Below are 9,400 nucleotides of genomic sequence, written 5' to 3'. Positions count from 1 at the left end.
CAGATTTGGTATTTGGATGGAGGCTGAGCACCAGGGAGATATAACAGCTGGTGCCCTCAAGCTAGTGGAATGGCTGGGGTTTAATACTCAATTGTGCTATGGGATATGGTGTTGGTCATTGAGACCACAAGGTTTTAGGCTTCGAGGACCTTCTGCATCAGTTAGGTTTACCGGGTATACTGTTGAAGGGTAGACGCATGTGGCGTCTAAGGGAATTTTATATTGTTGGTTATTTTGAATATGTTGGCGCTTTAAAAAAGGTTATTTAATAATATTTATTTTATTAAAAACGGCTGATTTAATCCACTTTTGTGTCCTGTCTTCATTTGAAAGTGAATGACTGGACATTGCCCTTGTCACAAGCTTGTACCTGTTATCAACCAACTCCACATCCTGTGGCAGCGAGTTCCATAGTCTCTCTGCTCTTACTGTAAAGAAGCCTCACCTATGACTATGGTAAAATCTGTTTCCTCTCAATTTGTGACTCAAGGTCACTAAAAATATTATTCTAGCGATCCAGTGACATTAGGGTTGAATTAGAATTAGGCATCTTGGATTGTCCACCATTGGTGATCACATTTTCATTACCCTTTTGGGTAATCCTGGTTTCTTGGATGTTTGCATACCCGACAGGCTACAAACGTTGATCAAGTGCTACTCTGAAGACAACAGAGCATTCCTCTAAGCACTTATAGGAGTTGTACCTTATTACGACCCTGCAAAAGGGCCACTTACATTGTCCCCATAACAATCCTATCTCCAATAGAAAACCATGTCCATCTTAATTTCTCTCCTCCCTGTGACATTGTGTAATTTTTTTGCTGTGGGCACTCGTTGCAAATTCTATCAGTTGTGCCCAATAATAGCACAGAAGGATTCAGCTCTGTACGTCTTCTGTGACCCCTGAAGAGTAATAGATGGCACACATGCGGCTACTGATCTGCACACATAAATGAAAAATTGTATTAAAGATGAGCAGAGCGCGTAATATTCCTCAAAATGTTTTACTATCTTGTTTATTTGTAGAGAACCTCTGCAATAGGTTCCTATTTAATCAGGTATTTTATATTCCTTCAATGATTATTTATTAGTGAATGTACTTTCAGGTTCATGTAAATGCACCAACAACTGCATAAGATTGGGGATTTTATATTCCGAAAGGGTTAGAAAAAGCTGCAATGTAAATGCCATTCTGATTTCTGTGTAGGTGATTATACAGACTCGGCAATGCTCAGCGTTACAAGGTTATTTAGCCAGAAAAACAAAATGGACACTGGTCTAACAAATACCCATAGGTCCTCATGTTCTCATCGTCAGGAGATAGTGAGTCCACAAAGTGTAAAGGTTCTACTCATCATGTTTATCATTATCATTCACCTCCTGTGATGGTTGACTCCTGTGACATCACAACCATGGTAGTTATGCCTTTAAATAGAGAAGTACATGTAACATTTAGCCAGTAATGAGCTGTATCTTACTTCTAATACCCAGTGACTGAGGTTCCTTGGGCCCACCTGTTAGAATGATCCTGAGCGTCTACCTTGCAATAACATATACGAAATGGACCACACTATCTTCCGAATTTGGTAGTCTTCTGCTGGTCCATTATTATATTAGAGCATAGACCCCCTCAGATTATCCTTAGGGACACCAGTGGGGCAATCTGACACATGTAATACCCTCTATTTGTATTTGCCAAACGTGCGTCTTAACCCCTTAGAGCAGATCTGGGCAATGTGCGGCCCGTGGGCCACATCCGGCCCTCTGACTACTTCTATCCGGCCCGCATAGCTAGTGGAAGGTTTTTGAAGGACCTGTGATGATGTCATCACAGCCTATCACCAGGATAGGCTATGACTCGTTAGTGGGTGGAGCCACATGGGACTGTGTGCTTTCTGCAAGCTGCCGGCAGTGGAGGCAGCAGAGAAGAGACAGCATGTGTGAGCAAGAGGGGGGACTAGGGGCAGATGTAGGGGGGCAGTTAAACTGAATGCACATGGAGGGGGGGCATTAAACTAGGGGGCAGATGTTCAAGGACCTGTGATGATGTCATCACAGCCTATCACCAGGATAGGCTATGACTTGTTAGTGGGCGGAGCCACACGGGACTTTGTGCTTCCTGCAAGCTGGCGGTTATGGGGGCTGCTGGATGATAAAGAGAGAAGAGACAGCATGTGTGAGTAAGAGGGGGGGACTAGGGGCAGATGTAGGGGGCAGTTAAACTTAATAAACATGTAGGGGGGGCATTAAACTAGGGGGCAGCTGGAGGGTGACATTAAACTGGGGCAGCTGGAGGAGGATATTAAACCATGGGGGGTAGCTGGAGGGGGACATGTCTGCCTCTAGTTGCCACCAGTTTAATGTCACCCTCCAGCTGCCCCAGTTTAATGTCCCCTCTAGTTTCTGCTGGTTTATACTGGGGCACCAGGAGAGGGACTTAATACTGTGGGACATTTGGAGGGAAACGTTATAATGTGGGGGTGTTTAATGTTAGGGTGACTGTAGGAGGATTTTACTTTGTGGGGCACATGGAAAAATGATTGAGAATGGGCAGAGTCAGCAGAGAAGTGGGTGGAGCTAAATTTGCCGCATGGGAAAATTAATTGCCCACCCCTGCCTTAGAGACAGAGCCCAAAATTGCCTTAAGGACCAGGCTTCTTTTTTCAAATCTGACGTGTCACTTTAAATGGCAATAACTTTGAGACACTATAACTTACACAAGTGATTTTGAGACTGTTTTCTCGTAACACATTATACTTCATGATAATGGTAAACACTAATCAATATTTTTGTATTTATTTATAAAAAAATAGGAAATTTGATGGAAATTTGAAAAAAATTGCAAGTTTCAAAATGTGAAATGCTCTGCTTTTCAGGCAGATAGTCATACCACCCAAATACATGAATACATATTATCTCCCATATCTCTGCTTTATATCGGCATCATCTTTTGATTGTATTTTAATTTATTTTGGACGTTACAAGGCTTACAAGTGTAACAGAGATTTTCCAGATTTACAAGAAAATTCCCCAAACTAATTTTTTAGGGAAAACTTCAGTTCTGAAAGGAATTATAAAGGCCTGTATAATAGAAACCCCCATAAATCCCCCCATTTTCAAAACTTCACCCCTCACATTATTCAAAACAGCATTTGGGATGTTTTTTTTTAACCCTTTAAGCATTTCATAACAATAAAAATAATATGCAGGTGAAATTGGGGTTTGTAGTATTAACACGCTCAGCTTGGCTATTCCTTAGTACTACTAACATGCTCAGCTGGGCTATTACACTAAGGAATAGCCGAGCTGAGCGTGTTAGTAGTACTAAGGAATAGCCAAGCTGAGCTAGTCGTGTTAGTACAGGAGGAGCTAGCTGGAGGGATGGTTGGGTGTAGTGCAGAGCTCTTTCATCTGTCCAGAGTAGCCGGGCTAACCGCACGGCCAGCTCTGCTATATCTTGCTATAGAAATGCATTGACCAGCGTTGATTGGCCAGTCTACGGGGTTAGGAGAGTGTGGGCGGGTTAGGAGAGTGTGGGCGAGTACTGGGAGGGGAGACGTCACGTCTCCCCCGCCCTGTACCCGCCCACACTCTAAGCCACAAGCCCCGCCTACCTAGCGCTTTAAATGCTAACCTGGGAGGCGGGGCAGCAAGGCAAGAAGAAGGAGGGCACCGGAGCAGCCATCTCTAGAGGTAAGTAGCTGCTAGAGATGTTTAGTTTAGCCTCCCATTCGAATGAAAGGAAGCAGCCGGCGCGCAGGGGGTTAAGGCTGTGTGTCGGCTGCTTCCATTCATTCCTATGGAACTGCAGTAGAGCCTTCACACTGAATATACAGCGTATACTCAGTGTGAAGGCTAAGCAATGCATTGTGGGAAAAATCACCGATCTCGATCCCACATAAAAAGATTGTGTTCAGAATTCCGACGGCGATCGTGAAATTTTCTCGATCGCCGATCGGAATCCGATCTTTTCCGAACACGATCGCTCAACTCTACATGTGACCTTTATTCTGCGGGTCAGTACGGTTACGGCGATACCTCATTTATATTATTTTTTTATGCGATACTAATTCTGCAGAATAAAAACACATTTAGGGTGCATGCACACTACGTAACGCCGGGCGTGTATGAGAGCCGTACACGCCGGCATTACAGCAGACTGCCGAACACTTCCCATTCACTTCAATGGGAGCGCTCGTAAACGCCGCTGTTACGAGCGCTCCCATTGAAGTGAATGTGAAGTGTTCGGCAGCCCTGCTGTAACGCCGGCGTGTACGGCTCTCATACACGCCCGGCGTTACGTAGTGTGCATGCACCCTTAGGGACATAAATCAATGATTTTTTGCATCGCCATCTTCTGAGAGGAGTAACATTTTTTTTTCGGTTGACAGTGTTGGTTGAGGGCTTATTTTTTTGCGGGACAACCTGTTTATAATTTAACCTTTTTATTGGCACTGTTTTGGGGTATGTATGATTTTTTTGATCACTTTTTATAGCACATTTTGTAAGGTGAGATGGCGAAAAATCATTACTTCCAGCGGGTTTTTTCCGCCATTCACCATATACATTAAATATTTTTTCAGTTTTGTTGTATAGGTTGTTAACGCGACAATACCAAATATGTATTGTTTTTATTAATTTTTAGTTTTTTTTTATATAATTCATTTTCTATAGAAAAAAGGGAGGCTTTATAACTTTAGTCATTGTTTTAAAAACACAATTTTTTTTTCCACTTTTTAAAAAAACTTTTTCATATGTCCCTATGGGGCACTTGGATCAGTGATGATTTCATCACTAATTCTGTATTATGCAATGTGAGACACAGGGGGTGCCGGGGGGTTAGAAAACAGCGCAAAACCCTTTGTTTGCAAACAAATGGTTAAAACCTCCGATAGATAAAAGCACCGACCGGTGTTTATGGAAAAGGGTGATAGCTGTCGGTAACAGCTATCACCCGGTTCTGATTCTGCCCGCTCAGCAAACTGAGCGGACGGAATTGCCTTGGCGTAGTATTACTTCATGGTGCTCTAAGTACCTAGCGCCCATGAGGTAATAGTACGTTAAAGGTCGCTAGGGTTAAGCCCTATTCCACACATCCCTGAACATTCTGCAAATGTGGTCATTGTGGGACTAGGATCATGGTGGGCCCAGGTGTGGACTCATCTGATTTACTAAAAGTTACTTCAGTTTCCTGCCATGAGTTAGAATGGAAATCTACGTCACTTCCTACCTGGTGTAGATTTCCATTCTGGCAAAGAGTTATGAAGATGCCAAAGCCTCCTTGCAAATCTCTCAATCCGGGTGCCAGTCAGATCTGGTGTACAATAGTCCAGTCTTAATAAATTGGTCCCAGTTAGAGATGAGCGAACACTAAAATGTTCGAGGTTCGAAATTCGATTCGAACAGCCGCTCACTGTTCGAGTGTTCGAATGGGTTTCGAACCCCATTATAGTCTATGGGGAACATAAACTCGTTAAGGGGGAAACCCAAATTCGTGTCTGGAGGGTCACCAAGTCCACTATGACACCCCAGGAAATGATACCAACACCCTGGAATGACACTGGGACAGCAGGGGAAGCATGTCTGGGGGCATAAAAGTCACTTTATTTCATGGAAATCCCTGTCAGTTTGCGATTTTCGCAAGCTAACTTTTCCCCATAGAAATGCATTGGCCAGTGCTGATTGGCCAGAGTACGGAACTCGACCAATCAGCGCTGGCTCTGCTGGAGGAGGCGGAGTCTAAGATAGCTCCACACCAGTCTCCATTCAGGTCCGACCTTAGACTCCGCCTCCTCCGGCAGAGCCAGCGCTGATTGGCCGAAGGCTGGCCAATGCATTCCTATGCGAATGCAGACTTAGCAGTGCTGAGTCAGTTTTACTCAACTACACATCTGATGCACACTCGGCACTGCTACATCAGATGTAGCAATCTGATGTAGCAGAGCCGAGGGTGCACTAGAACCCCTGTGCAAACTCAGTTCACGCTAATAGAATGCATTGGCCAGCGCTGATTGGCCAGAGTACGGAATTCGGCCAATCAGCGCTGGCTCTGCTGGAGGAGGCGGAGTCTAAGATCGCTCCACACCAGTCTCCATTCAGGTCCGACCTTAGACTCCGCCTCCTCCGGCAGAGCCAGCGCTGATTGGCCGAAGGCTGGCCAATGCATTCCTATGCGAATGCAGACTTAGCAGTGCTGAGTCAGTTTTGCTCAACTACACATCTGATGCACACTCGGCACTGCTACATCAGATGTAGCAATCTGATGTAGCAGAGCCGAGGGTGCACTAGAACCCCTGTGCAAACTCAGTTCACGCTAATAGAATGCATTGGCCAGCGCTGATTGGCCAATGCATTCTATTAGCCCGATGAAGTAGAGCTGAATGTGTGTGCTAAGCACACACATTCAGCACTGCTTCATCAAGCCAATACAATACATTAGCCAGTGCTGATTGGCCAGAGTACGGAATTCGGCCAATCAGCGCTGGCCAATGCATTCTATTAGCCCGATGAAGTAGAGCTGAATGTGTGTGCTAAGCACACACATTCAGCACTGCTTCATCAAGCCAATACAATGCATTAGCCAGTGCTGATTGGCCAGAGTACGGAATTCGGCCAATCAGCGCTGGCTCTGCTGGAGGAGGCGGAGTCTAAGGTCGGACCTGAATGGAGACTGGTGTGGAGCGATCTTAGACTCCGCCTCCTCCAGCAGAGCCAGCGCTGATTGGCCGAATTCCGTACTCTGGCCAATCAGCACTGGCTAATGCATTGTATTGGCGTGATGAAGCAGTGCTGAATGTGTGTGCTTAGCACACACATTCAGCTCTACTTCATCGGGCTAATAGAATGCATTGGCCAGCGCTGATTGGCCGAATTCCGTACTCTGGCCAATCAGTGCTGGCCAATGCATTCTATTAGCTTGATGAAGCAGAGTGTGCACAAGGGTTCAAGCGCACCCTCGGCTCTGATGTAGCAGAGCCGAGGCTGCACAAGGGTTCAAGCGCACCCTCGGCTCTGATGTAGGAGAGCCGAGGGTGCACTTGAACCCTTGTGCAGCCTCGGCTCTGCTACATCAGAGCCGAGGGTGCGCTTGAACCCTTGTGCACACTCTGCTTCATCAAGCTAATAGAATGCATTGGCCAGCGCTGATTGGCCAATGTATTCTATTAGCCTGATGAAGTAGAGCTGAATGTGTGTGCTAAGCACACACATTCAGCTCTACTTCATCGGGCTAATAGAATGCATTGGCCAGCGCTGATTGGCCAGAGTACGGAACTCGACCAATCAGCGCTGGCTCTGCTGGAGGAGGCGGAGTCTAAGATCGCTCCACACCAGTCTCCATTCAGGTCCGACCTTAGACTCCGCCTCCTCCAGCAGAGCCAGCGCTGATTGGCCGAATTCCGTACTCTGGCCAATCAGCACTGGCTAATGCATTGTATTGGCGTGATGAAGCAGTGCTGAATGTGTGTGCTTAGCACACACATTCAGCTCTACTTCATCGGGCTAATAGAATGCATTGGCCAATCAGCGCTGGCCAATGCATTCTATTAGCGTGAACTGAGTTTGCACAGGGGTTCTAGTGCACCCTCGGCTCTGCTACATCAGATTGCTACATCTGATGTAGCAGTGCCGAGTGTGCATCAGATGTGTAGTTGAGCAAAACTGACTCAGCACTGCTAAGTCTCTGCATTCGCATAGGAATGCATTGGCCAGCCTTCGGCCAATCAGCGCTGGCTCTGCCGGAGGAGGCGGAGTCTAAGGTCGGACCTGAATGGAGACTGGTGTGGAGCGATCTTAGACTCCGCCTCCTCCAGCAGAGCCAGCGCTGATTGGTCGAGTTCCGTACTCTGGCCAATCAGCGCTGGCCAATGCATTCTATTAGCCCGATGAAGTAGAGCTGAATGTGTGTGCTTAGCACACACATTCAGCTCTACTTCATCAGGCTAATAGAATACATTGGCCAATCAGCGCTGGCCAATGCATTCTATTAGCTTGATGAAGCAGAGTGTGCACAAGGGTTCAAGCGCACCCTCGGCTCTGATGTAGCAGAGCTGAGGGTGCACAAGGGTTCAAGTGCACCCTCGGCTCTCCTACATCAGAGCCGAGGGTGCGCTTGAACCCTTGTGCAGCCTCGGCTCTGCTACATCAGAGCCGAGGGTGCGCTTGAACCCTTGTGCACACTCTGCTTCATCAAGCTAATAGAATGCATTGGCCAGCACTGATTGGCCAGAGTACGGAATTCGGCCAATCAGCGCTGGCCAATGCATCCCTATGGGAAAAAGTTTATCTCACAAAAATCACAATTACACACCCGATAGAGCCCCAAAAAGTTATTTTTAATAACATTCCCCCCTAAATAAAGGTTATCCCTAGCTATCCCTGCCTGTACAGCTATCCCTGTCTCATAGTCACAAAGTTCACATTCTCATATGACCCGGATTTGAAATCCACTATTCGTCTAAAATGGAGGTCACCTGATTTCGGCAGCCAATGACTTTTTTCAATTTTTTTCAATGCCCCCAGTGTCGTAGTTCCTGTCCCACCTCCCCTGCGCTGTTATTGGTGCAAAAAAGGCGCCAGGGAAGGTGGGAGGGGAATCGAATTTTGGCGCACTTTACCACGTGGTGTTCGATTCGATTCGAACATGGCGAACACCCTGATATCCGATCGAACATGTGTTCGATAGAACACTGTTCGCTCATCTCTAGTCCCAGTCTATCAGTGGGACTTCTAGTGTTTCTTTAAGATATATTATATCCTAATGTGGATTAATAGCACATGCAATGTATGGGGCCTACATCTGCCCAGTATTCCCCAAGAGCAATCCCCCGCCTATGACCGAGTAACAATACAATTCACTGTGGTCCAGTGGAGAAGCGATATCTGGATTTATGTGGATCTAGGTTTTACCTCCAGCTATGCATAAAGTTTGTTTCTTCTATAACAATTTGTCTTGAAGAGCAAAGTGTTATTAGTCTGACCGGCATTTTTCAGGCATAGACAGGCAGAATAAAATACTGTTCATTAATCACTATATCAATATAGTAAGTCACCACCATCCCATTATTTGCTGTATATAAATAAACAAAATGTGACATTTGGAAAGGAAACTACCAGAAAAGGGAAAATATCACAGCACACTATTATTATAATTTGCAGGATTTCATTACCCATCATTCAACTACAGACATTAATTCACATGTCAATAGAAAATCTGTGACACGGCCATCTGTCAATTTCCATGGTAGCAAGAACAGAGCGAAAAAGGCAAAATAAATGAGAGAACCAATCAAATAGTGCTTAGTAAAGAATGTCACCGGCTGGAAACGGATGGCAAAGGATTCTTTGTGAAAGTTAAATAAGATGGCAACCACATTGTCTTTGCTAACTTCTTGAAGTCATT

Source organism: Leptodactylus fuscus, chromosome 3, assembly GCF_031893055.1.
Source record: "Leptodactylus fuscus isolate aLepFus1 chromosome 3, aLepFus1.hap2, whole genome shotgun sequence".
Taxonomy (NCBI): domain Eukaryota; kingdom Metazoa; phylum Chordata; class Amphibia; order Anura; family Leptodactylidae; genus Leptodactylus; species Leptodactylus fuscus.
Note: the sequence above shows the minus strand (reverse complement) of the source record.